The 26,000-nt window shown below is 40.6% G+C and overlaps 1 protein-coding gene across 1 annotated transcript in view; it reads left to right on the forward strand.

Annotated features, from left to right (window-relative positions):
• Positions 1–805: 805 nt before the first annotated feature.
• Positions 806–26,000, forward strand: part of IL15 (interleukin 15) — a 79,884-nt gene continuing 54,689 nt past the window's right edge. Inside the window, exon 1 of the mRNA XM_049632215.1 lies at positions 806–1,312. The gene's annotated coding sequence lies outside the window, so the exon portion shown is untranslated. The remainder of the gene's footprint in view (positions 1,313–26,000) is intronic.

Below are 26,000 nucleotides of genomic sequence, written 5' to 3' on the forward strand. Positions count from 1 at the left end.
TTCGATTTGAGATCCTTGGCATTCTTACAAGAAAATTCAACACTACATTGTCTCGGACAGAAAAGAATGCTCAATTTCTTTAACTATCATTTACAACTATGGTAAATTTTTGAATTGTTAAAATGGTCTTTACATGTTTATATATCACTTATTTTGTTGATAGTGACTATCTGCAGATGAACTTTTTCATAAAAATGAATTTTTTTTTACGTGGAATTTTATGCACATTTAATATTTAAGTCACTTCTAATATATTTCTATTTTTTAAAAACATATACTCAATTGTAAAGGAAAGATGGTTAAGTGTTTATTAAACTCCAGGAGCCATATCCTTTTTTTCTGTGACATGACTGGAAAATTTGGGGAAGCACTTTTTATTAGGGATTTTCGGTAATTCAAATGTGTTCAAGGTTTTCTCCAAAGTGTTTTCAAAACTGGGCAGGAGGTCTTTTCTGATGACTCTGTGTAGCATAAAGATCACTCAGCTTCAGAGAACCTAGTCCCTTCCTTCCACTGTAAAATATTATAATAACATTTCACACGGTCCTATTTGATGGGACCATGTGCAGTGTAAGACTAGACTGGAAAAGTAATTTACAGGCTGGCTCATTCCTTCCAGTTTACCCTAACTCCCTAGTCATCCAGGTGTCTTACTCCGTTCTCTCCAACAAAACTTCAGAGGCTTCCTTCTTACAGCCTGCGCCGCGCGGGTTGAGGGGCTGGTCTGGAATAGTCGCCCAACTCGCTCCTACACGTTTTCCCCTCGCCTGTGGGCCACTTGGGTGCACGCCACGCGCCCAGGTCTCCAGGCTTCTCTGCGGAAGCCTCCTGCGCCAAGCTAGGCTGGGTGGGTGCGGCGGGTGGTCTCCGTCTCTGAGATTTCTCTCTTTCCCTGCAGGTGCCCCAGAAAGTAAAGGACGAAATCGGGGGCAGGCGCTCGCTGCCTTCGTCCAAGCTCTCCTTCCAGGTTCTGTGCCCCAGGACTGGGCAGTGGCGGAAACCTGCGGGGCGTCCCAGCCCTGGGGGCGTGGAGCTGCAACACCTGGGCAGTCTTTCAGGGGCTGCGGCCATCCCGCCCCTCCCCCAGCCTCCTCTGAAGATGTTTATCTTGCCCTCTGCTCCTTGCTCTTTTCTCTTTCACTTTTCTTTTCGCTGAGGGTTGGGACTCCCTGGGTTCAGGGCGCCCAGGGGAACCCCAGCTGACTCGCTCTTTGTAGTCGAAGCCCAACGCCAGGGCAGGGAGCCGGGTGGCAGTTCCCGTCCGGCTGCGCCGCTCGCCGCCCCCCAGCCCTACAGCCGGGACTCGATGGAGGTACAGAGTTCTGCTTCTCCGCCTGTGGGGGGGAAGGTGGTGGTGGTTGAAAGGTCGATGGAATTTTCCCCGAAAGTCTACGCCTCGGGCCTCTCCCAGCTCCGGGCGGACCTACCCATTTCCCCCCACCAGCTGCGGACCGGGCCGCCCCGCCCTCTCACGGGGAACACTTAACCGCGACTTCAGTTTTCCGTTGCACTACGTGCAGAGGTTTTCCCCCTTCTGACCCTTTATTCCTCCCGTGGGCTCTCCTCGCCATCCTCTGCTCCCAGAGGAACGCAGATTGGGAACGCAGATTGCTGGTCCGCTTGCGGTTCCCGCGCGGCTCCTCCGTGCGCTTGGCTCTTTCGGTGCTGCAGGCAGCGGGTCAGCGGGAGGCAGCGCCCGGCGCCGGTGTCTCCTCTCCGCTAACTCCGCAGCTGACCCGCGGAGAGCGAGGGACGTGCGCCTGCCTCCCGCCCCAGGCTGCCGGTTTCGGAGAAGACGCGGTCTGGCAGCACTGAGCGCTGAGTTCTGCACCTAACTGACCTCAGAGAGTTCGAAGAAAGGTACCGCAGCTCCCCGCTTCTTCCCTGCCCCCTCCCACACTCCTTGCGGGTCAGCTCAAATGTGTCTAGGACCCTGCGGGTGGGTCTCTCCCTTTGCTTGCAAAATCAAGTCACCCTCCCCTTCTTTGATCAGGAGGACACTTGTCGTCCTTGGGAGAGGAACTTGCAGAAATGGTTACTGATGGGCACTCAGGCCTGGGTCTATGTTATTAGTTCCAGCCTTGATCAAGCCACTCATCTCTTAGAAAAGCAGTATTAGAAACTTGGAAGAGACACAGGAGACTTAAACTTGCAGTAAAATCCTTATTCAAGATGGATTTAAATGAAAGTCCAGTTAATTTTTTTCCATTGTTACTGAGACTGCATTTTGCGAATGTTTACAATTCATTTTAATTGAACTATGAAATTCCGTGCGTTGAAGACTTTGATAACGTCAGCGTATCCATAAAGCAAGAGGATTCTTAAACGATGCTTATAACAGATTCTTAAACAGGATGTGTCAGAAGTTTCAGAACTGGAAGTAAAGTGGTTTTCGCTAGCTATTTTTCCATTATGTTTTTAAAAGTACTTTCTAATGTTATGGCAAGGGGCATGCCATCTACCTGTAACTGATGGGCTCCCTCATCTTGTCAGTGTGCCTAAAATAAAAAGGTTTTATTGACTTGATTGAATGAACAGATAAGGTCTGGGTGATCGTGGCCTTCAGCAGTGCAGTGGCTGTGTGGTGGACTATTCCACTGAAAGCATCAAGGTACAATATGGATCAAATTTTAAACTACTGTTCTTTTATTGAAAAGCAGTGTGATGGGCATGGTAGACAGAGGAAGGAGGCACAAAGGAAAAAGCATAAAGATATATAAAAGATATAAATATATCATTATTTATATAAAGATATATAAAAGAAGGAACTGAAGGAAAAGCAATAGCCTTCTTAGACTTAAAAAGCGATGAAGAATTTAAAATTTTACATAATCAAGTTAAGATATCTCAGAAAGTTCTAAAGGTTTGTTGTGATTGTGTTTTAAGGTCACATTCTTACATCTCTCCCTCTGTTTCCTCCTCTCAAAATTTTAGTCATACTCAGAATGGCCTTTTCCTGCAGTATCATCTGCTCTGTGACAGAGTGACACAGAGGAGTTAGGTTAGTCACTGGTCCTGAATCTCTAGTAGGCAGTGTTCCTATACTTTGATTTTTAATTGTTTGTCTGCCTGTCTGCCTGTCTATCTATCTATCTATCTATCTATCATCTCTCTCTCTCTCTCTCTCTCCCTCTCTCTCTCTATATATATTAAGTAAGCTCTGCACCCAATGTGGGGCTTGCAGTCACATCCTTGAGATCAAGAGTCGCATGCTCTGTGGACTGAGCCAGCCAGATGCTCCTTCCCATACTTTGGTTCACTATTCTCTGCCGATTTGGAGTGGCAACTCTAGAACCTGGTTTGAAGCTGTTGTCCTGGAGTTTGGAACTTTACTGCAGATTATTGGGGGACTTAAGAAGAACAATTTGATGATTTTGTTTTCATCAATGAGATTTGTATATAAATGTCAACAGCTATATTGCAAGACACAATATTTGTCAATGAAATACAAGTTTATAATGTTTTTTGGAGGATGGGGAAAATCTGTGGTTTAACGTTTATCGGAATAGAGTTCGATAATTGAAGGATTTTAAACCCTAGAAGGTTCTCCATCTCAGGTTTGCTGGCTCTGAGTAGATTTCAGGAAGGATGTGAATGAAGCCCTGAAATGTTGTATGTAAGTGGATTTTTCTGAAGAAAATATCCACAACTCTAATTAGGTTTTCAAATGTCTCTTGGACCCCAAATAGTTTTTAAAACATTTTAAAACTTAGAAAACTGTCCTTTTTTTCATTTCTCTCTTAGAGTTGACTGTTAAGTTTGTTCATTAGATAACTATTCTTTTGAAGGTTAGTTAATGATAATACAGACAGTGCTGTCTTTTGGCCAGCAACTTGAATTATGGGAAATAATATGAATCATAGCTAATACTTGTTGAGTTCTTAGTATGTACCGGACATTGTTCCGAGTATGTATGTATTTTTAAAAATCATCATGATAAACTTAGGTGGTGGTACGGACTGTGTTATATAGCCGAGAAAATGGAAGCATAGGGTAATTAAATAACTTTCCCAAAGTCACAGAGCTAGTTAAGTGGTAGAGCTGGGATTTGAACCTGGACAGATTTCAGATCACTGGTGTTTATGAAGGATGATATTTCCAGAGAAGTATTTCCCACAATTTGTCAGTGACAACTATCTACTACTTCATTTTGATGCAGTTTTATGATAGAAGGTTGGTTTTCAAGTAATACTGCTTATACAGTACTTGCATGATTGACTTCATTAATTATACATTTATTATATTATTATACATAGATAGATAGATAGACAGGCAGATTAGCCTTATGATCAAATAATATTCGCATGAGTATTTATTTGTGTTTGGTTCCTTGGAGAAATTTCTCTTACGGTTCCTGAATGAAAACATTTGTTTAATTTGCATCAGTTTTTGCTGATAGAGCATGACATAGGTACAGGTGGATTGATCAGTGTGTGAATCTATCGATCTAACTATTCATTCATCCATCCAAGTAGAAAGGTGGGATTCGTGGAGAGATCAGAACAGAAGCCTTTCCCAATTATATCACAACCGAGGTGGTGTAGTCAACTATTTAAGAAGCCTTTTCACAGGCTCCAATGGTATGAGAGTTGGCAAGAAGCCAGCTTCTTTCCTTAGCTCAGTATTAGCTCTTAGATTTACTTACTCAATGATTGCAGATTACCACGTGAGGCTTTTGAGGTTGAACAATGCTTAAGTGCTTGCTGCTCTCCTATTTGAATGGATTGAATGGAAAAATTCCATAGGGGCGTTGAGAGAACATGTGTGGTTTTAGCTAGTACTGCGATGTATTTACTACTAGCTATTTAATGGTGAGTTTTACTAATTAACTATTAGTAATTATATTAATTACTATTTATCACTTCACTTTTTTTTTCAAGTTACATTCAATGTTGGAATGAAAAATAAATAAGAGGCTGTTTGATCTCATTTCAATTCAGCAGTGTTATTCATATATGTTTTATGTCTGGAGGCAGGGCATATGTATACATATATTTTTCAGTGTTTTATTCCAGAGTCCAGTAGTGTCTTGCAGGTCATCTTTGGAAGGACCAAAATATACGTAGATCTGCTATCTATCTATCTATCTATCTATCTCCATGTATATTTTGTATATAGACTATATAAATATGGATTAAAAAAGTCTGAATGCCTGTTAGCTGATCATGTTCTAAGAATACATAGTTGATTGTTTTCCAAATACTAAGGTTTCTCCAAGTGCTAACAGGGTGCAGAGGGGATCAGGAGAGTGACGACCGTATTTTGTTAAATAGAGGAATTGAAACTGAAAATGATCCTACAACAAGAAAATATGATCGGTTGTAAGGTTGGTGGGGGGAGGCTCTACTCATCAGAGTGACATAGGAAAGCAGCCCTGTGGCACATGCCATGATCCCTTGTATCATTTCACTCTCACTGGGCATTTCGTTCATGTACCTTCTAATAGAAACTCGAGAAATGAAATACTCCTTGTGCACTGTTAGCACTGACCCCAGTTATTCTTTAACTGAACATTTTATAGGTAGAAACTTTACAGTATATTTTCCCCTCTTATTTTCTCCTTGTACATATCAACAACAAAAAGTATATGTTTAAAAGTTTTAAAATAATTTTGTTAAAATTATTCTTTATGTTATTGTAAAGATCATTAGTACACAGGTAACCAGAGTAATTCATTTGAGTTTTGGTAATTATGAGGCATAAAACTATATTGTATCATAAGATGTGTATCATAAATGTAGACCTGGGTGGTGTTGATATCAATGCTTTGATTAAGGCAGGTTTCTCTAATACCAGCTTTTCAAATTGCCCCTTTATTTGGCACCCTGGAGAGGCAAGGCACATGGTAAGATTCTGAATGGGAGAGTGATGTGCCTTTCTTTGGTAAAATGGGTGGAGGGTAATTATGAAAGGGGAAGTGGGAAAGGAGAACTTGCCAGAAAATGCTTGCCGTCAGCACATTTCAGGCATATTGCTTATAAAAAGGGGTCCCTTTGTAAATAGTGGATCTGGAAATTGGTTCCGTTAGAACTCTCTATACCCTTACAGACCTTGGACAGCTATGGGGTTCCCCATGGGTGCCTGTTCTTCCCTTTGAAGATCTCAGTTTGCTCTGGTTCAACCTGTTGCCCGCCCTGCCCCTATGCTTGGTTTCTGGATTGCCATGGCCCATTGTGCTTAAGCAATAGTGTGTGTTTTTGTCGAGGGGTGGGGTGGGGGGGGAATGGTAAAGAACTGGCAGCTGCAGAGGCTTCCCACTGAGAGCAGTGTTGGGGGGCAGGAATAGGTTCTAGCCCTACTTGGGGTCTTAGATAGCCTTCCCAGTCTGGGCTCCTCTTCCATGCAGTTCTAGACATACTTCTCTATACTCTAGACCACCCTTGCTATTCCTGCTCACTTTTTGTCATTCTTCCTGCCTCCTGCTCAAAGCCTCCAATCTCCACAATTTCTGAAACCCCTTCTACTGCCCAGGTAGAATTATTTTCTCCTTATATTTCTCCTCATATGCTGTAATAGCTTTTGTCTCTGTAAATTCATCTTGTTATGTGTCTCTACAGTTATATTTTGAATAAAGACATAAAAGTATGAGCCCAGCCAAGGGTTGTTCACATGATTGGTTTGTATCGACTTCAATGAGAGATCATTCAACAATCTAAGAAGTAATCAGAGGAATGTAAAACAGGTAGGAAATATAGCAAAAAACCAATGTTGGAGTATTATAATAAAAACAGTACTTGGGGAAAATTAGTCTGGGGTAGGATTTATTGAAGAAAAAATAATTAGAGATAAGGAAATGAGCCAGAAATCCACGGCAGTCCTTCAGATGTACAGTCTTATTCCTATTATCTGCTAAGGGATATAGCTATAGCAATTCATTCCTTCTCTCTATCATCAATTTTTGTCTCTCTCTAATGGGTCTTTCCCATGAATGTAATTTCTCCCATAAACAGCAACAACAAACAACTCTCTTTGGCTTCGTGTTTCTCTCCAGCCGCCACCTGGTTTTTAGGTCTCCATTTTATAGGAAAGCTCTGAAAGTCAATTCTACTTTCTGTCTCCAATTTCTCTCTTCTCATTCTCTCTTGAACCAGGCAGCCTGTCATTCCTACTGCTCCATAAAACTGTATCATTAGAGATACCCAGACCCCCCCCCCCCATGTTAAATCCGTGGTTAGGGCTGGGTTCTCTTTCAGCAGGACCTGAGTTCTTCATTTTTGCTTCCAGACAGTCCTGCTCTCTTCATTGTCCTCTGCCTCCCCATCATCCATTTCAGTAGCTTGCTGGTTCCTATTCCCTGTCCTCTCAACAGAGGAGTCCACTGCTCAGTCACTGGATCCTTTCTGTATCTATGTACACTCACTCCCTGACTGCATCCTTCCTGGTGGTGGTTAGTGTCTTCCGAGAGTGATGATTCGTGTCTCCAGTCATGACCTCCCCCTGAACTCCAGACTCATCTAGACAACAGTCTAGTCTGCATTCCTATGTAGATGTATCCTACTCATTGAATTCCTGACTTAACCCCCAAAACTGCTTCTTCCATGGTCTCCCTTATCTCACTTGATGGCCGTTCTATTCTTTGAGTTGCATGGATAATCTCTTAGTCAGTCTCGGAGTTCTCCTTTTTTTTTTTTTTTCATACCCCACATTTTAATCTGCCACTAAGTCCTTTAAGCTGTCCTTTCAAAATATATCCCACATCTGACTTCTTGTCACCTTTGCAGCTGCCATCTAGGTCCAAGCCACTATTGTCCTGCCTTATGGTATTATTGCAAGAGTTGGTCTCCCTGATGCTATACTTGCTCCCCCCACCCCCAGCTTGTTCTTAACACAACACAGCAGTCAGAATGCTTCTGTTATTTGCCCTGCCTGCATTAAACAAACAAACAAACCCACAAAATAAATAAACAGAAACACCCAGAACCCACTGGCTTGAAAAATAGTAATTTGTTATTTGTCATGATTCTGCAATCTGGGCTACATTCAGCTTGTTGGAGATGAAACATCCCAGAAGATTTCTTCATTCCTGTGTCTGGCACCTCAGCTGGGCTGACTGGAAAGTTGAAGACCCCTCCTTTGAGTCATTCTTCCTTTTCCATGAGAAATAGCTCTTGTCAGCACTTGGGTAGACTGCTTCCAGCTTTGAGTTCAGGATCTAGGGATCTTCTGTGTCCTCCTTTTCGTTTACCTGGTGGTGAGTTATTTTAGTACAATTTTCTCATAAACCTTGAGGCCTTCCTATACATTTTATTGAGGTGCATTCCATTATGGAAAACTTATGTACCCAAGACTTTTACGACAGGCTCCTCTTTACTTCGGCTGCAAATCCGAATGCTGTAGGAGAGACCCTTACTGTTTTAGAAACCCTTTGGAGAGCATCTGGGTGTCTCAGTCAGTTAAGCGTCAGACTTTGGCTCAGGTCATGATCTTGTGGTTCGTGGGTTTGAGCCCCACGTCAGGCTCTGTGCTGGCAGCTCAGAGCCTGGAACCTGCTTCGGATTCTGTGTCTCTCCATCTCTCTCTGCCCCTCCCCCACCTTGCGCTCTGTTTCTGTCTCTGTGTCTCACACAAAAATAAAAAATAAGTGTTAAAAAAAAAAAAAAAGAAGTCCTTTGTCCTGCTGAGTCTCTGAGGCTCTGCCTTAATGTGAGGTCTTAATGAGGCATCTTCCAGCCACATGCTTGATTTGATCTTTAACCTGAGAGCACATTGTACTAATACTTGGCTTTGAACTTTGTCCTAAGACTGCTTCTTTCTTTGAGCATCTTCTGCTGTCTGGAGAGGCAAGAATGACAAAAAGTTTAATTTTCTTTTTTTTTTTTTTTAATTTTCTTTTTTTAAATATTTATTTATTTTTGAGACAGGGAGAGATAGCATGAATGGGGGAGGGTCAGAGAGAGAGAGGGAGACACAGAATCTGAAACAGGCTCCAGGCTCTGAGCTGTCAACACAGAGCCCGATGCGGGGCTCGAACTCACGGACCGCAAGATCATGACCTGAGCCGAAGTCGGATGCTTAACCGACTGAGCCACCCAGGCGCCCCAAAAAGTTTTATTTTCTAACCTAGCAAGTCCTGTGTTGAATGATTCCCTCTAACTTCTACTTGAACACTTCAGTTCATCTTTCTCTTCCCGTAATTAATTCTAGGCAGCTGAATGAAGCCAGTTATCACATTCAGAAATCTCCTTAGGTAGGCCCACCAGCTCATGAGGTATGTTTTCATTCTTCCATATTGTTGCAGTGTTGCCAAACATTCTGCCACTACGTAATATGAGTTGCCTCTGTCTGGCCTCCAGGAAGAAGTTCATCAATGCCTTTCTGGCCTTCACTGTGTCCTTGATACTCTTCAGGTGTCTACACATCACCCGGTCTCATCCCAATTTTAGTGTCAGGTTTTCATTGCTATACAATAAACTCCAAAATTTAGAACCATTTTATTTGTTCAAGGTTTTGAGTTTAGAAATTTGGACAGGACACAGTGACAATGACTTGTCTCTACTCCACAATGTCTGTGGTCTCAGTTGATTTGACTCCATTTGTCCAAGGACTATTGGAGATGGTTCAAGACATTGAATCTGGCTGTTGGCTGGGTTCCTTCATTCTCTTCCACTTGGCCTTTTCACATGGCGAGATTGGGCCTTCTTCTGGCATGATAGTCTCAGGGTTGTCAGACTCCTTCCATAGTGTCCAGGGCCATAAAAGAGGAAGTGGGAGCTGCAAATCCTCTTAAGGCCTGGGTACGGAATTCCCATACTTTATGTTTGCTTCATCGGTCAGAATGAAACAGTCAGAAGCCCATCCCAGATTCAGTGGGAGAGGACACAGACTCTGCCTCTTGCTGGGTAACTTGTCATGCTTGTTCACGAAAGGAAGGCAGTGATGACAGCATCCATCTTTGGAGATTATCAGCTGTGATTTTATTTTTAGTCTATTTATTTTTGAGAGAGGGAGAGCATGAGAGGGGGAGGTGCAGAGAGAGAGAGAGAGAGACAGAAGATCTGAAACAGGCTCCGTGCTGACAGCAGAAAGCCCGATGTGGGGCCTGAACTCAAGAATTGTGAGATAATGACTGGAGCCTAAGTCTGATGCTTAACCTACTGAGCCACCCAGGTACCCTCATTGTGATTCTGTTAAAACATTAATTAGGTCATGCTACTCTATTCAAAACCACTATTGCCTTCTCATCTCACTTCTCTAAAAGCCAAATTCCATTACAATGGTCAGTAAGGCCCTAAGTGATTTGTATCTCTGTTACCTCCTCTACTATTCTACTATTCCTTTAGCTCACTGTTTCAGTCACACTGACAGTCTTTCTTTTTTTTTTTCAATATATGAAATTTATTGTCACACCATTCACAAAAATAAACTCTTTCTACTCAGCACCCATACTGCACTGCTTTTATCTAAGAGTCTTTGAACTTGCTGTTCCCCTTCTTAGACTGCTGTTATCTCAGATATAGCCCACTCCCTTACTTCACTGGTTTAGTTCAATATCCCATTTGCAGTGAGGTTTTCCCTAACCCATGTACTTCCTGTGGCACTCCCACCAGCACTGTGCTTAAACTCTTTTCCATGTACCTATAACTATAAACTAAGGTTTATAGTACTTTATCCCAAACTCTTAGGGTCAGATGTGTTTGGAGTTCAGATTTTTTTCAGTTTTTGGAAAGGTAACTGTTATGGACTGAATTGAATGTCCCTGCGCCCCCCCCCCCCCCCCGACTACTTCCAAACTCCCATGCAAGAGAGGCTTACCCTCTTAGAAACTTTCAGACAGGCAGTATAGTGTCATTAACTGTAGTCACCAGGCTGTACATTGCATTCCCATGGCATGTTTATTTTATAACGGGAAGCTTGTACCTTTTGACGCCTTGTATCCATTTCACCCACCCACCAAGCCCCTGCTTCTGGCAACCACCAATCTATTTTCTGTAGCTGTGAGTTCATTTTGTAAATATGCCAGTCTTTAAAGAGTCACTTTCTCTGCGAAATTCTTCAGGCAAAACCCCAACATTACTTCCCCTCTAGCCACCTCCTCCCCCCCGGAAATATTGACTACATTTTCTCCTTTGTTCTGTCCTCTCCCGATGGATAGCTCTCTAATTGTATCTGCGACATTTTATCATTATTGACTTGTGTTTGTATTGACTCTCCTCTTGAATAAATGATGAAGATGGGACAAAGGATGACAAGAACTGTGATCATGGAGTTGGAAGGGCTGGAGTTTGGGAAACACCGTATTTATAAAATTACTCCCTCAATAAAAATGGGCACATAGTAAACCTTTAATAATGTTATTTTTCTTGTCAATAATCTATCACAGGGGGGCCTGGGTGGCTCAGTCAGTTAAGCGTCCGACTTCGGCTCAGGTCGTGATCTCACGGTCCCTGAGTTGAGCCCCACGTCGGGCTCTGTGCTGACAGCTCAGAACCTGGAGCCTGCTTCAGATTCTTTGTCTCCCTCTCTCTCTGCCCCTCCCCCACTTGTGGTCTGTCTGTCTCTCTCCCAAAAATAAACATTAAAAAATTAAAAATAATAATCTATCACATATTGCTGAGGGGTCAAGTGATAGTAAGTTTTTGAGAAAAGGCGTTTGACCAGATTTGACTAGAAATACCTCACCAGTGATCATCACAGAGCTGTTGGAAAACCACTCCCAGCAGACTCCTTATTGTCAAGGTCAGGAGGGGAAATAGAATTTCCCAAGGATCTAATTTGGGCCAGGCTACTGATAAAATCCTTACATTCATTTTTAGGATGATGCTTATGAACTTTATAGATTAGAATGAACCTTTTTAGAACTAAAACAAAGAAAGGGAGGGGCTGTTTAATATTTTGTGACCGTTTTTATTGAGGGAGTAATTTTATAAGTGCAAAGCAAATGCTTCAACAAATGAAATGAAACAAGATACACCCTATTCTCTAAATTTCTTCAAATAAAATTTTTTTTAACTTTCTTAATTTTTTTTTGCCAAATATTTTGAAAAAAAAATGATTTCCAAGTACAAAAAAGATGAGAAAATTTTTGTAAAAATATTAGGATGGTTAATATTTAACTTATTTAGTGCTCCTTTTCCCAAGAATCCTAGGAAACAAATATATAGTTATAACAGCTTTATGATGTCACTTGAAAATTTGCAGTAACCCCAAATGGCAACATTTTAAGGATCTATATCGTATACCTTTAGACTCTACTCCTGGGAAGCAAGATCCTCTTTTCATTATTTCGTGAAGGACGTCTAAAACTTCAGACGTGTGGTTTTATGATGGCTCATTTAGATTGATATTGAGGTATTTCTCCTCTAAACTTTGACCTTTCTTAATTCAAGATGCATTACTCTCAGCCTCTGCAGTTTATAAAGTATTGGCTTCCATGCTATGGTTGTCAATCAGGCCGATGAACAACGGACCATAAACCTTCCTAAAAATACAAATATTTATTGAACATTTTCTCAGTGCATGGCTCAGTGCCAAGTGCTCTGAGGGATAAAAAGCTGAACTGAACATGATTCCTTTCAGGAACTTGTTATCTACTGGAGAAATGAATATTGGTATATGAATAGCTGGGTCATCCATGTATGGTTGTACTAAACAGCTGTCCATTCTCTAAACATGTTTTCTGTCATCACTAAGCATGTGGATATGTGTGTCTCCCCTCCAGAGTGCATTATTCCATCCATTCTTTTCCCTCTCCCCTTTCTCCTGATTCACCCACCTGGTCCAGAGGTCTCAGTTTGGTATTGTTTTTTTTGAGGATATTTTCCTAAATTTCCAAGATTGGATTAGGTATCTCTTGTTCTTAACTTTATTCAGTAAATATTTCAATAGCTAACATTTATTGTTGGCCATGTGCCAAGCACTTTAACTTGTGGAACCCTCATAAACTACCGGAGGTGCTTTTCCAGCTACTCTTCAGATGACTCAGAGGCACCAAGACCCTGTGCCCAAGGTCCTCAGTTAAGTCTGTCTCCAGAGCCTGTACCCTTCACCTAGTCTGCTACCTCACTGGAAGAACTAAGAAGAGGCATGAAGATTAAAAGGGAGGAGGTAAAATTATCTTTATTTATAAATGAAAGCCATGAAAATTAACCAGCTATGAAAACTAATAAGCAAGTTCATCAAGACTGTCGGAGTAACAAAGCCTCAGCAGCATTTTTTAATATTAAATAAAATATTAGCTAACGTAAAACACAGTGCTACTGCCCCTGCCAGGAGACACTCTTATCTTAATCAAATGGAATTTACCTATAGATCGTATGGATGGTCCAATATTAGAAACCCTATTAATATAATCCTAATGGATGCATGCAGAAAAAGTTTTATCAAACTTTTGAGTATGAGTTTCGTAAGATTAAATGGGATCTTCCAAATGGGTAAATGAATGAATGATATTTGCAAAATAATCTCTAGTAAACATCATACTTAATACAGAACTATGCTAAAAAAGCATTTTCTTTAGTTTTGGAGAATGATGACAGTGTCAGTAAGAGTGCAACTATTGAGCAGAGTAAATAGAATAAATAAAAAAAAACAAAGTAAATAAAAAAACAAAGATAACAGCTGCTTATTTTTACTGAGTACTTAATGTGTAAGCAGTATTCTAAGTGCTTTGTAAGTTTTGCTTTATTTAAACAATAGTAAATGTCAAATTTTTACTTACCTTTACTTCCTATATCATTTTGCTTCCTCCGAAAATTACTTCAAACAGGCTGCAAAGGGCGAATTTTTCTGAGGTCTTATGTGCCTGTGAATATACTAATTTTTCCCAGATGTAAATAATGGCTTGCCCAGATACTTAATTCTAGGTACAAGGTTAGTTTTCTTCAGCATTTAAAAAAATTTTTTTTTAATGCTTATTCATTTTTGAGAGACAGAGAGAGACAGACCATGAGTGGGGGAGGGGCAGAAATAGGGGTAGACACAGAATGAGAAGCAAGCTCCAGACTCCGAGCTGTCAGCACAGAACCTGATGCGGGGCTGGAACTCACAAACCCTGCAATCATGACATGAGCCGAAGTCGGGCACTTAACTGACTGAGCCACTTGGGCACCCCTATTTTTCTTCAGCATTGTGGGGACTCTGCTCCATTATCTTCTTGTATCTGTTGTTTCTTTCAAGAAGCCTGATGTCACTGTGACCTTTGTCTGTTTTCACTCTAATGAATATTGTTGAAGTTTCTCTTTGGCGTGAATTTTTTTTTTTTTTTTAATTCCAGTGTAGTTAATATACAGTGCTGTATTAGTTTCCAATGTACAGTATAATGATTCAATAGTTCTATATATGACTCAGTGCTTATCATGGTAAATGTACACTTAATCCTCTTCGCCTGTTTCAGCAATCTCCCCACCTACCTCCCCTCTGGTAGCCATCTGTTTGTTCTCTATAGTTAAGAGTCTGTTTTTTTGTTTGTTTGTTTGTCTCTTTTTTCTTTGTTTTGTTTCTTAAACTCCACCTATGAGTGAAATCAAATGGTATTTATCTTTCTTTGACTGACATATTTTACTTAGCATTATACTCTCTAGATCCATCTATATTGTTGCAAATGGAAGATTTCATTCTTTTTTACGGCTGAGTAATATTCCGTTGTAAATATACCACATCTTCTTTATCCATTCATCTATATAAATGGACTCGGGTTGCTTCCATAATTTGGCTATTGTAAATAACGCTGCAGTAAATATAGGGGTGCGTATATCTTTCCAAATTAGTGTTTTTGTGCTATTTGGGTAAATACCCAGTAGTAGAATTATTGCATCATATGGTAATTCTATTTTTAATTTTTTAAAGAACTTCTGTACTGTTTTCCACTGTGGCTCTATCTGTTTGCATTCTCACCAACAGTACATGGGAGTTCCTTTTTCTCTACATCCTTGCCAACGCTTGCTGTTTCTTGTATTTTTTATTTTAGCCATTCTGACAGGTGTGAGTTGATACCCATTGTGGTTTTGATTTGCATTCCCTGATGATCAGTGATGTTGAGCATCTTTTAATGTGTCTGTTGGCCATTTGTGTGTCTTCTTTGGAGGTCTTAAATCTTTGTGAATGCTACTAAAATATCCCTAACTAGGAGTGGGATGTGTTTTTAAGTTATTTTCTTTGCTATTCTGTTATCTTCTTTATTTTGAGGTCTGATGTTTAGAATTTTGGAAAAATCTTGATTATTATCTTTTTATTTGTTGTCTTATTTTTCAGACTGCAAGTAGACAGAGTTGAATTTCCTACTTTCATCCTCCATGTACACTTCACTCTTCCTTTTTTTTTTTTTTTCCCCTAGCTAATTTTTACTTACTAATGGCTTCCAGGATATTGCCCGATCTAACTGTGTAGCTCATTCTGCCACTTTCCAGCAGTATTGTTTCCGACACTCAGGCTATCTACTTAATTCTCTACTTTATGACTTGTGGCTTTTTTATATTTATTATACCCACTTATTTCTTCATATTTCTTGCTCCAGATTCATATTTCCAAAATCCTTCTTACATTCTACAAAACATTTTTTTTTAATTCTTGTTTTATCTGTTTCATTAGGCTTTTCCCATCTGGCATAAATTTTTTTAAGTTTTATCTCTCTTTTATAGAGACCACACTATATATTCTTCCCTGTAAACTTCTCTTTCCTAGATTGGGATCATCATGGCTAGCATTATCATCAGCCAGGAGACAAAACCCTTGGCTCTAGCTTATGTCCTCCAAATGCGTTGGTGTGGGATACTCTCCAGGTTGAAGGGTATACTGTTGCACTCTGGATTTAACAGTTCCGTGACTCTCCAGTTCCAGTACCTTGTTTGTCAAGGATCTTTCCCAGTGTCTTACTGGAGGTACCCCTCTGTCTTGTAGCAATGATGGGAAGAGCAATTACTTGGACCCAGGGTATGGGTTCATGCAGTTATGTTGCCAATTTTCTAGGTTCTGAGGTCCTACCAGAATCCAGGTCCAACCAGAAAATGCCAGTCAAGTTTAACATGTGCAGTAAAACAAGATCACCTAATCCTACCTTTCAGGGAAGATAAGGAGGGAAGGGGGTACAACAACTACAACCTTCTTCCTCATCTTATCCTCTGCTTCTGGCCCCCAACTATCCAAGTCTGGTCTGCCAAACAGATCCTTCTCTCTCCCAAGGGATTTTTATAGATTTGGAATTAGCTCCTGAGCATATATTGGCATTCTACAAACTATCTTGTTTCTCTGGAACCTACAGGGTGTATTTCCAAATACAAAGCTAGCTGCTCTTGCTGGTTCTTCATTTAACTAGGAACTTCCTAGGATTAATTGCTCTCCTTTTTCCCAAGTGATTCTTCCAAAAAATAGATATGTAAATGTATGATGGTATTTATGATTGTTATTATCAAACCACGTTGGGAAAAGATCCCAGGAATCCCAGGGTAAAAGCAAGAGTGTGGTGGCTTAGCCACAGGGTAAAGGAGATTATGAAACTTCCATCTTCCCATTCTTCCAAGGTAGATGTCAGCTGGGCTACCGTGGGTTAGGATGACACAGAGTTGTTACGGATGACATGTTTACTTTAGTTGTTCAGACCTAGAAAGTAGCTATTTGGAAATAAGTAGAGTGAAGTAAATTGGATTATAGCAGCATTTTGCTGGTCATGCTGGTATAGGATCATTAGATTTAAGGCATGAAATTAAAACAATTCAAATTCCGCTAATACTGCCCTTTAGTTATAATCAAGACATACGGGATTGTGAGCCCCAAGCATTTTATAACTCTTGGTTTTAGGGATAAGAAGACCTGGTTTGAAATTGAAGGTAATGTGGAGAGGAAGCACAATGATAGCTCACACGCCTTGTGCTTCCTGTTAGCTGAATGAACTACTAATGACAAATGAAATCCAGGAAATCCAGGACACGTGGCAAACCCCAACTTTACCTCTTTGTGTAAGCCTGGATACTATGTTTAGTTTCTCTGCACTTTTGTTCTCTTCTGGAGAACTAAGGTGATTAGAGCAGAGGAATTCCCTCAGGCATCAAACCTGACAGTACAAACGATGAACATAATATGGATAAATTTGACCATATGCTCGTAAGCTACCTGTGACCTTAATAGGTGCACTTCAACACTGGGGAGAACTTTGGACACCTTCCAGTCTAGTTTCTTTATTTTAAAGATAAAGAAACTGAGGTTAAAAGACATGAAGTACCTTGCTAAGGTCACATAGCTGTCTAAAGACAACCAGGACCAGAGTTCAATTCTCTAAGCTTTCAGTCCATTCCATCGTTTTGGTAAGATGAGGGAGGCTCCAAATTTTATCAAGGAGCCTTCAGTCTCAATGTTACATGAACCATAGTTTTGGAAATTGTAATTTTCTAGTGATGAATAGATTGTAAACATGGTAGTCTCCATAGAGTCTAGTAAAAGAAAAGGTGGTGAATGCCACTGCTATTGTTTACACAAGTCCAAAGAGAGAAATTCTATGTCTATAGAAATGAATGTCCGTGGTCCCAGCACATGGAGTGACACATTTAATGGTAGTTGCCTGGAGGACTATGTTCTATAACTGAATGGAGATAATTTTCTGTGCTGTTTTCTATCCTAGATGATACGTTCTACAAGGCTTTGAAGTTTCATTTGTTCCCATTTCACGTTTGTCAGAAATCTTCTCATTAGTAATTTGGTCATTTAAGTTAATAGGACAGTCTTTGTCGTAGGAATGGCTCTGGTCAAAGAAGCAAGCCGCCTATTTTACCTTTCCATAACCACCTCTGAGGGGGAAAAAAGCAACTTCAAAAGAAATGTGACATTTTAGACTACAAAAATACAGCCATTTGGAGCATTCTGTACAAATACACCCAACAGAAAGGGTTAGAATTTTAAACACTGTAACAAATGGGTAATCCCATAGAAGGAATGGGGCACACAACGTGTTTGATGATGTCTGTGTAGCCCATTTTTCTCTGCACAAAAGCTGAGGAGTGTGGAAGAAGTGCTAAAAAAGCAGAGAAGAATGAAAAGCAAAGATTAGAAAGGATAAAGGAAGGGCAATCTGGTCGTAGTAGTAGTTTGGTAACTACTATGTGAATAAGAATATTTAGTGAGACCAAGGAAAGAAGAGATAAAGAACTAAAACTGATGAAATGCCCTAATCTGGGTTCACGATGTCTGGGGTAATTTCACTGAGCCCTGGTGGAGAGGAGGGAACCAGTATCTCTGTAAAAGATAGCCGAGTTCTCTGGCCAGCCATGACATGGACCACCCTGGAACTCAAGAGTCCAAGCACTCTCCCAATCGCAAATAACTTTTATTAATAGAGACAGTCTGCTTCTCATCAGTTTTATAAGCACCTACTGCTTTGCTGTGGAGACTTGAGAAGTTTAGTTTTCTTGTCAGGAAGGAGCTCAGCAAGCAGTGCTTTAGGAATAAGACATTTGGGACTCCAACAGCCAATTCGTGGCCACTGTGTTGATTCAGAGATCTAATGCTCTGAGTAAATCACTTGATGCATCTCATAATAAGCCAACTATTTGGAATGGAAGATACCAAAGGCCTAATAAGCAAGAAAAATAGAACATTAGAAGGATGACAGCCAGCTCTGGTAAAGCTGTCTGGAGACAGAGGACTGAGGGATTATGTGGGCTAAAGTTCATCTGTATTTAATAAAAGATCCACTTTGCCTTAGGTTTTTTTTTTTTTTTTTTTACTTAATTATTAGTGTTATTTCTGAGGATCGTGGTAATCGTTCCTCTTGGCTTCTGTAAGGGATTTGTGAGAAGCCATAGAAATGTTCAAATCCAGTTATTTGCCAGTAGGAGATATGCTATATAATTAAGCTGTCGTTTTCCCTGATAGGTTATTATCAGCAGGTAAGAAGAAGTGTGGATCATTATAAATTGTCATACAGCATTTCATGCTGCAGCAGATAAGGTATGTCTTCTGTGGCAACACTGAGCAATCATATAGAAACTGGTGCCATTATGGCCGTTGTAAATCACAACATACACTTTAATAGTTAAACAATTATCTATAGTAGCAGTCCTAGAGAATTGGTTAGTAATAATTGACTTATTTTTATGATGAAGATTAATTTTTATATAGGTCTTTTTATATAAATACCTGAAGAATTCAAAACAAGAACATTCATTTAAAACACACACACGTGGGCACTTTTTGGGTGTTTTTTCTTTTTCTTTTTTTTTTTTTTGGTCCATTTATCTTTTTTTTTTTTAATGTTATTTATTTTTGAGAGAGAAAGAGACAGAGACAGAGACAGAGCATGAGTGGGGAAGGGCAGGAGATAGAAGGAGACACAGAAATCTGAAGCAGGCTCCAGGCTTTGGGCTGTCAGCACAGAGCCCAACACGGGACTTGAACCCACAGACCGTGAGATCGTGACCTGAGCTGAAATTGGAGGCTTAACTGACTGAGCCACCCGGGTGCCCCTTGGCTCATTTATCTTTACCTGCAAATGTTTGAAGGATCATGTATGTAATTATATGTATATATTGTATGTATATATATGTATATTTGTATGTATATATATGTATGTATATATACGTATGTATATATATGTGTATATATACGTATGTATATATATATACATGTATATATATAATAAAATTATATGTATATATTTAGTTTAGAATTATATATATTTAATATTTCTATTATATGAAGATGGTAGTGCTAAAGAGGCCCAAACTGGCCACCAGTAGATTCAAGTCTGTCTGGTTTTCTGTTGTTGGAAGCCACAAGTGAACAAGGGAATGGCCTGGCCTCTGGGATAAAAGGAAAGTATTTCTTTATTTTTGAAGGCCTAAAGCTATAAGTCTTCTCTCCTTTCTCTTTCCTTTCTCTTGGTATTGTTCCTTTGCCATTCTTCTCCCTTATCTCTTCTCTCATCATGATTTATGTTCTCTAAAACTTAGTTCACATTAGTCAGCTATAAAAACCTCACCTTGACTGACCCAGCTGCCTCTGCCCCTTCAATTTTGCTGTACTACATGTCGCCCTTTTCATGGCAAAGTGTGACAGCTGTCTTCTTTGTGAGAATTTTAAAAACCTATCCACCTAGACCATTGAAATCCACAGTACGAACATGTTTGTCTCCAGGATTTGACCCAAGAAAGGGCTTGCGCCAGAATGTAACTTCACCCCATCAGTAGCACACATTAGTTCACCTGACAGGTTTTTCACAACGAGTCTTTCCTGGAGGAGGAATCAGTGTAAGTTGTACTCACTGTAAACTGGTGCTTTAATAACACTGAACTAGACGGCAAGGGTGCTAATGGCTCCCTTCTCCGTGGGACCTATGGGAGTGACGGAACAGCCTAATTGTGAGTGATATGAGGACTGGTTCATGGTGAGGGGGGTCACATTCATGGGGGTGATAATCACTAAGAGGTCACATTTTCAAGGGCTCCCTGTGTGTCAGAGACTGTTCTATGTAGGTTTTGGTGAATGAGCTCACTTGACCCTTACCGTGACCCGGGGAGGGTAGACAGTATCATTTCCTGAGGCCCTTGGAGATGAATTCATCTCCTCCAAACCTTATTGTTAGTAAGTAGCTGAGCTGGAATTCAATCTAGATGGGACTGAAACCAAAGTGTCTGCTCTACCTGCATCAGTGCCATCCAAACGAGGTTTCTGCCGTGGTGCATGTGTTCTCTAGCTGCTGTGTCCAATATGGTAACCACAAACCATGTGTGGCTTTTGAGCACTTGAAATGTGGCTAGCTCCACTGAGGAAGTGAACTGTTAGCTTTGTGTTTTCAAATTTGCATTTATGTTTAAATAGCCACATATGGTTAGCGGCTGCTGTATTGGACAGCATAACTCCAGATACTTTTTAGGTGTTGCTGACTATAGGCTAATAGAAAAACCAAGGCAGGAGTAAAAGAATGTGGTATTCTTTCCCCATTTGTAGAGTTTCCCCGGATCCTACATTTTTTAAAAAATTTGTGTATTTATTTTGAGAGAGACAGAGACAGCATGTGTGGGGGAGGGGCAGAGAGAAAGGGGAAGAGAGAGAATCGCAAACTTACTCCACACTGCCAGCTGCAGAGCCCAACTAGGGCTTGAACTCATGAACCTTGGGATCATGACCTGAGCCAAAACCAAGAGTTGGATGCTTAACCCACTGAACCACCCAGGTGCCCCCTGCATCCTACATTAAAAGACAAAACCAAAAAAAAAAAAAAACCAAAAAAAAAAAACCCCGAAAACCCAACAAAGTTTAATATTAAAAAAAGAAAGAAAAGGCTGTTTTAAATCTGTTGCTGTATGGAAGCAACAGGATTAAAAAACAAATTATTGACTGCCTTCTCTGCTTCAGGTCTTCTGCTAGGTTTTGGGCATTACGAATAAATGAATAAAAAGATATAGTTCCTGTCTTCAAGGAGCTCATAATCTGAGTAACTTTTTAGTGATATTACACATTTTTTTTCGAGAGTGTCTTCATATGCTTCGACAAAGTTTTTAAATACCTGCTATTTAATACTTGGCAGTGTTTTGTTTTTAATTTTTAATATTTTATTTTTTTCAAAAGGTAATCCATTCCTGTGGTTTCAAATTCAGAGGGTACCAAGCTGCTTTTAATTCCCTTTTATAGAAACAACTACTGGTAGCGTTTCTTAGTTCATACCTTTATAAATATTTTGTGCATACACGAGGAAACACAAACGTGTTTAATTCTTTTTTAAAAAACAGATATGCACTGTTGAGTAACCTTGTTTCTTGCACTTAAAATAATACACCTTGGATACTTTTTCATACTAGCACTTAAAGACCTTCTCATTTTTTCCTATGGATGCACAATATTCCATTATATGTATACATCATAATTTATTTAAGCAGTCTTCTGTGGACTTTTAGGTCGTTCCCAGTCTTTTGCTATTACAGGACATATTGACAATAGTAACTTTAGCAATCATATTCTAATGTGAGCTAGAGTGAATTGCCTTCATGTTTCCCAGAGGAGATTCCATAAACAGTCTGAGAAGATGTTCAATATAAATAGAGGGTTCTCTGGCTAAATAACTTTCGGTTAACTGTGGATATTCATTGGGGATCCATAGTGCACCTTGTTGAATTAAAGAAAATCCCACAGTAATTTATGTCAATGTAATCCAAGTGTTTCCCAGGCTTCGCTTTTCTCAAGTAGTAGAATAGACTGTTTTTGTAGGTTGAGTTCCCTGGGAGTCAGACTCTGAGCTAGAAATGTACATGCAAGAGACCTACTGGGGCATGTTCTCAGGAATGGCACTTGATGGAAGTGAGTGCTGATAGAAGTAAGGTAGACAGAGGGAGAAGGTGAACTGTGATACAGTTGCACAGAGGTCTCAGCCAACTGGTCCCATGGAGAGTGAGTGCTCTCAAGCTGGGATGGCCCTTTAGGGATATTCCAACTCCAGGGAAGGAGGCCAGTCCCCTACAGGGAGGTGTTGTGACTTTGTCCCAGGTGGTTCCCTTCCACTGGGGGCACATTTCTGGGAAGAGACTCAGCTCTGAGCTGTCAGCTGGGGTGATGAGTGCTTCAATGTTCACTATAACTCTGAATAGCACCTTCACATTCTTTATGGAAATGAGTATCAATTCCTTCATAATTTTGATGTTCAGAGCAAGTCACTTGATTTCTTGGTGACCCAATTTCTTTCTCTATGAAATATGGATGCCCAACTGGAAGTTCTTTGGAATATCTAACATTCTTTGCTTCTAATTCCATTTAAATATGTACTAATTAAACTCCAGGGGATGGGACTAGTTTTCCTAAACATGTATTTGGCCACATAGAGGCCATCGACCTGACTAGGTCAGCCCTAATCATCTGCTATCACTGCTGTGCATTTATGGAGAAGATGAATTGTGATAGCATTTTTAAGAGTATGTCACTTAATCTCAAGCAGATCCTTGGGGCAAAATGTCATGAGACCTGAGTTAGTTTCTTTTGTTTTTTAAATATTTTTGTTACCTTTTGGTAAGTGTTTCCTGAAGAAGCTATCCCCCCATCTCTCTGGAAACATGAGTGCCCATCCTGTGCCTTTTAGCGTATTTGCTACTTTCATTCTCATGCCTTATGCAGGAATCATCAGTTGCGGTGGCTGTCACAGAAGCTTGTTTTTGATTGGAGAGGGAAGAGGGTCCACGGAATGGACCTCTCTTAGGTGTGCCTAATAGAGTTGATGGAGCTTCATAGAGAAGATGGAAAAATCTCTAAGCAAAATTCTCAACGAAGTTGTTACAAGATAATGGAGGAGACAGTGACATGGCAAATAAAATCAGGACTAAGGAGTTGGCTGTTATATGAACATCACGTACAGGTGAAGATGGAAAAGAAAAAAAAAAACATGCTAAGATTGATGGCTGTGTCTAAGATTAACTTTTAAATTGAACACTTTTCTCAAAAACCTTAATCTGTTCTTTCAACACAAAGCCTAATAAGAATTCTTGTTATGCTTATTATGTTAGGCTTATTATTATTACTATGGTAATGGATCAGGTGAAAGATTGTTAAAAAGGGAATCTGAAAGGGAACAAACTAGAAAAGATATTGTTAGGGGGTAGGAGGAAATGATGAAATATGAATTTGCCCTAAATAGATCCAAAACAAATTAATCTTTTCTGACCAATCATTGACTCCTTCCTTTTCGTCTGCTAACAGATGGTATGTAAAACCTCTTTATGCTAACTCTGAAATGTTTCTGGAACCACTGCCCTCATCATCCATTTGCAATGATTTGTTTGCAAAGTGTCAGATCCTATAGCATGCTGGTCACTTCCAACTATTCAACTGTGGAGCTCATTTTAAATGCCAGTATCACTGGGGCACCTGGGTAGCTCAGTTGGTTAAGCATCTGACTCTTGGTTTCAGCTCAGATCATGATCTCATGGTTCCTATATTTGAGCCCCAGGTTGGGCTATGTGCTGACAGGGCTAAGCCTGCTTGGGATTCTCTTTCCCTCTCTCTGCCCCACCCCCCACTCGCATACATGCTCTCTTTCTCTCAAAATAAATAAACTTAGGGGCGCCTGGGTGGCGCAGTCGGTTAAGCGTCCGACTTCAGCCAGGTCACGATCTCGCGGTCCGTGAGTTCGAGCCCCGCGTCGGGCTCTGGGCTGATGGCTTGGAGCCTGGAGCCTGTTTCTGATTCTGTGTCTCCCTCTCTCTCTGCCCCTCCCCCCTTCATGCTCTGTCTCTCTCTGTCCCAAAAATAAATAAAAAATTAAAAATAAATAAATAAATAAATAAATAAATAAACTTAAAAAAAATAAGGGGCGCCTGGGTGGCTCAGTTGGTTAAGAGTCCAACTTCGGCCTAGGTCATGATCTCACTGTTCCCAGGTTCGAGCCCTGCGTTGGGCTCTGTGCTGACAGCTCAGAGCCTGGAGCCTGTTTCAGATTCTGTGTCTCCCTCTCTCTCTCTGCCCCTCCCCTGCTCATGGTCTGTCTCTCTCCTTCAAAAATAAATAAACCTTAAAAAAATTTTGTTAAAAAAAAAATAAAAGTAAAATGCCGGTGTCATCTTACGTTCTGCCAATTGAAGTGAGACCTGTGGGGCCCATTGGAGGAAGAGGGTGTGGTTCATGTTTTCTTGCCTTCTAACTTCCTTCTGGTTTTCACTGATGGAATTTGGGACTGAGAGGGGGGCTAGGGCACGAAGGCCAGATATTTTCTGATTTGAGGTCATCCTCTGTTGGTTGTGCTTCTCTTCCTGCTGATAGTAACTAACCATGGATACCTTATGTGGGGGAGGTCTCCAAAGCTGGTCATTTCTGTGGAACATGTGTGAGTTCTTCCTCACAGGTACAGTGGTCTCTACCCTGGCCCTCCGAGCATAATTAGGCTTAATCTCTTCCTCCCCCCTCACCTCCCTCCCCTAGTGGTATAGCCCACTAGGTCTGATTATCTGGGTCCCCTTGCAAAGAGGCCAGCTTGGATCCACAGCTTTGCTGAATCAAATACTGGAAATAAAATCTGATGCTTTTCTCCATTATTACAATAATAATTGTAATACCTTTGGTCAGGTAGGTTTAACAGCAAATCTGCAATCCCTTAAGGTGATATGTATACCTGGGAAATGAGATGCCAGTCTGTTTTACTCAGCTCAGTCTGCCATAACAAAATACCATGCCTGGCTTCTGAAGGCTGGGAAGTCCAAGATCAAGGTGGCAGCTGAGTCATTTCTCTGGTGAAGTCTCTTCTTGGCTTGCAGATGGCTGCCTTCTTGCTATGTCCTACACGGTGGAGAGATAAAGGGTGGAGATAATTTCTCTGGTGTCTCTTCTTATAGGGGCACTAATCCCATCATGAGGGCCTCACCCTTATGACCTCATTTAACTCTAATTACATTTCCAAAGCCTCATCTCCAAACACCATCACACCGAAGTTAGGGCTTCAACATAAGAATTTGGGGGGAAACAATTCAGTCTATAGCACTGTCTCTTCTGTGTATAGTCTCATAGCGTTTTTCATTATGCCCTTGGCTAGTGATTCCAACCATTGCCTTTCTATTCTTTTCTGTTTTTTTAGTCTTCTGTATATGGACTCAGGAAGGATGTTGGGGTGGAGTTGGTGGTTGGAGAAAGTAAAAGTAAGGGCTTGCCTACCTCTGAGTTAGCACTGGAATGGGTGTCTGAACCAAGCTGTAAGACTTTCTTTACAACAGGAGGCAACTTAATGCTTCTTTACCCCCAACATTAGGTTCTATTCACCAATTACAGGGCAAGAGTAGAGACACATTCAAAATCCCCTTAAAATACCATTCCTCACCTGCCTTCTTGAATTCAGAGCCTCTGCAGGCATCACTCCCTTGGCTAGAGTAACATTACTCATTCTGAAAGGCTAGCTCAGATGTCAACTTCAAACTGAAGTCTTTCCAAATCCCTCATTTTCCTCACCTCTTTAGAATTAATTACCTCACACTGTGTTTTAACATAGGCCTTTCTTTAGTCTTTTATTCAAACACTAAGAGGATTAGTTGTTTGCAGTTTTTTTCCTCCACTGGTTGGTGAGTTCCTTAAGGATCAAAACCAGTTATTAGGTCCTTATACATGATAAG

This window comes from Panthera uncia, chromosome B1 (genome assembly GCF_023721935.1).
Source record: "Panthera uncia isolate 11264 chromosome B1, Puncia_PCG_1.0, whole genome shotgun sequence".
Lineage (NCBI taxonomy): Eukaryota > Metazoa > Chordata > Mammalia > Carnivora > Felidae > Panthera > Panthera uncia.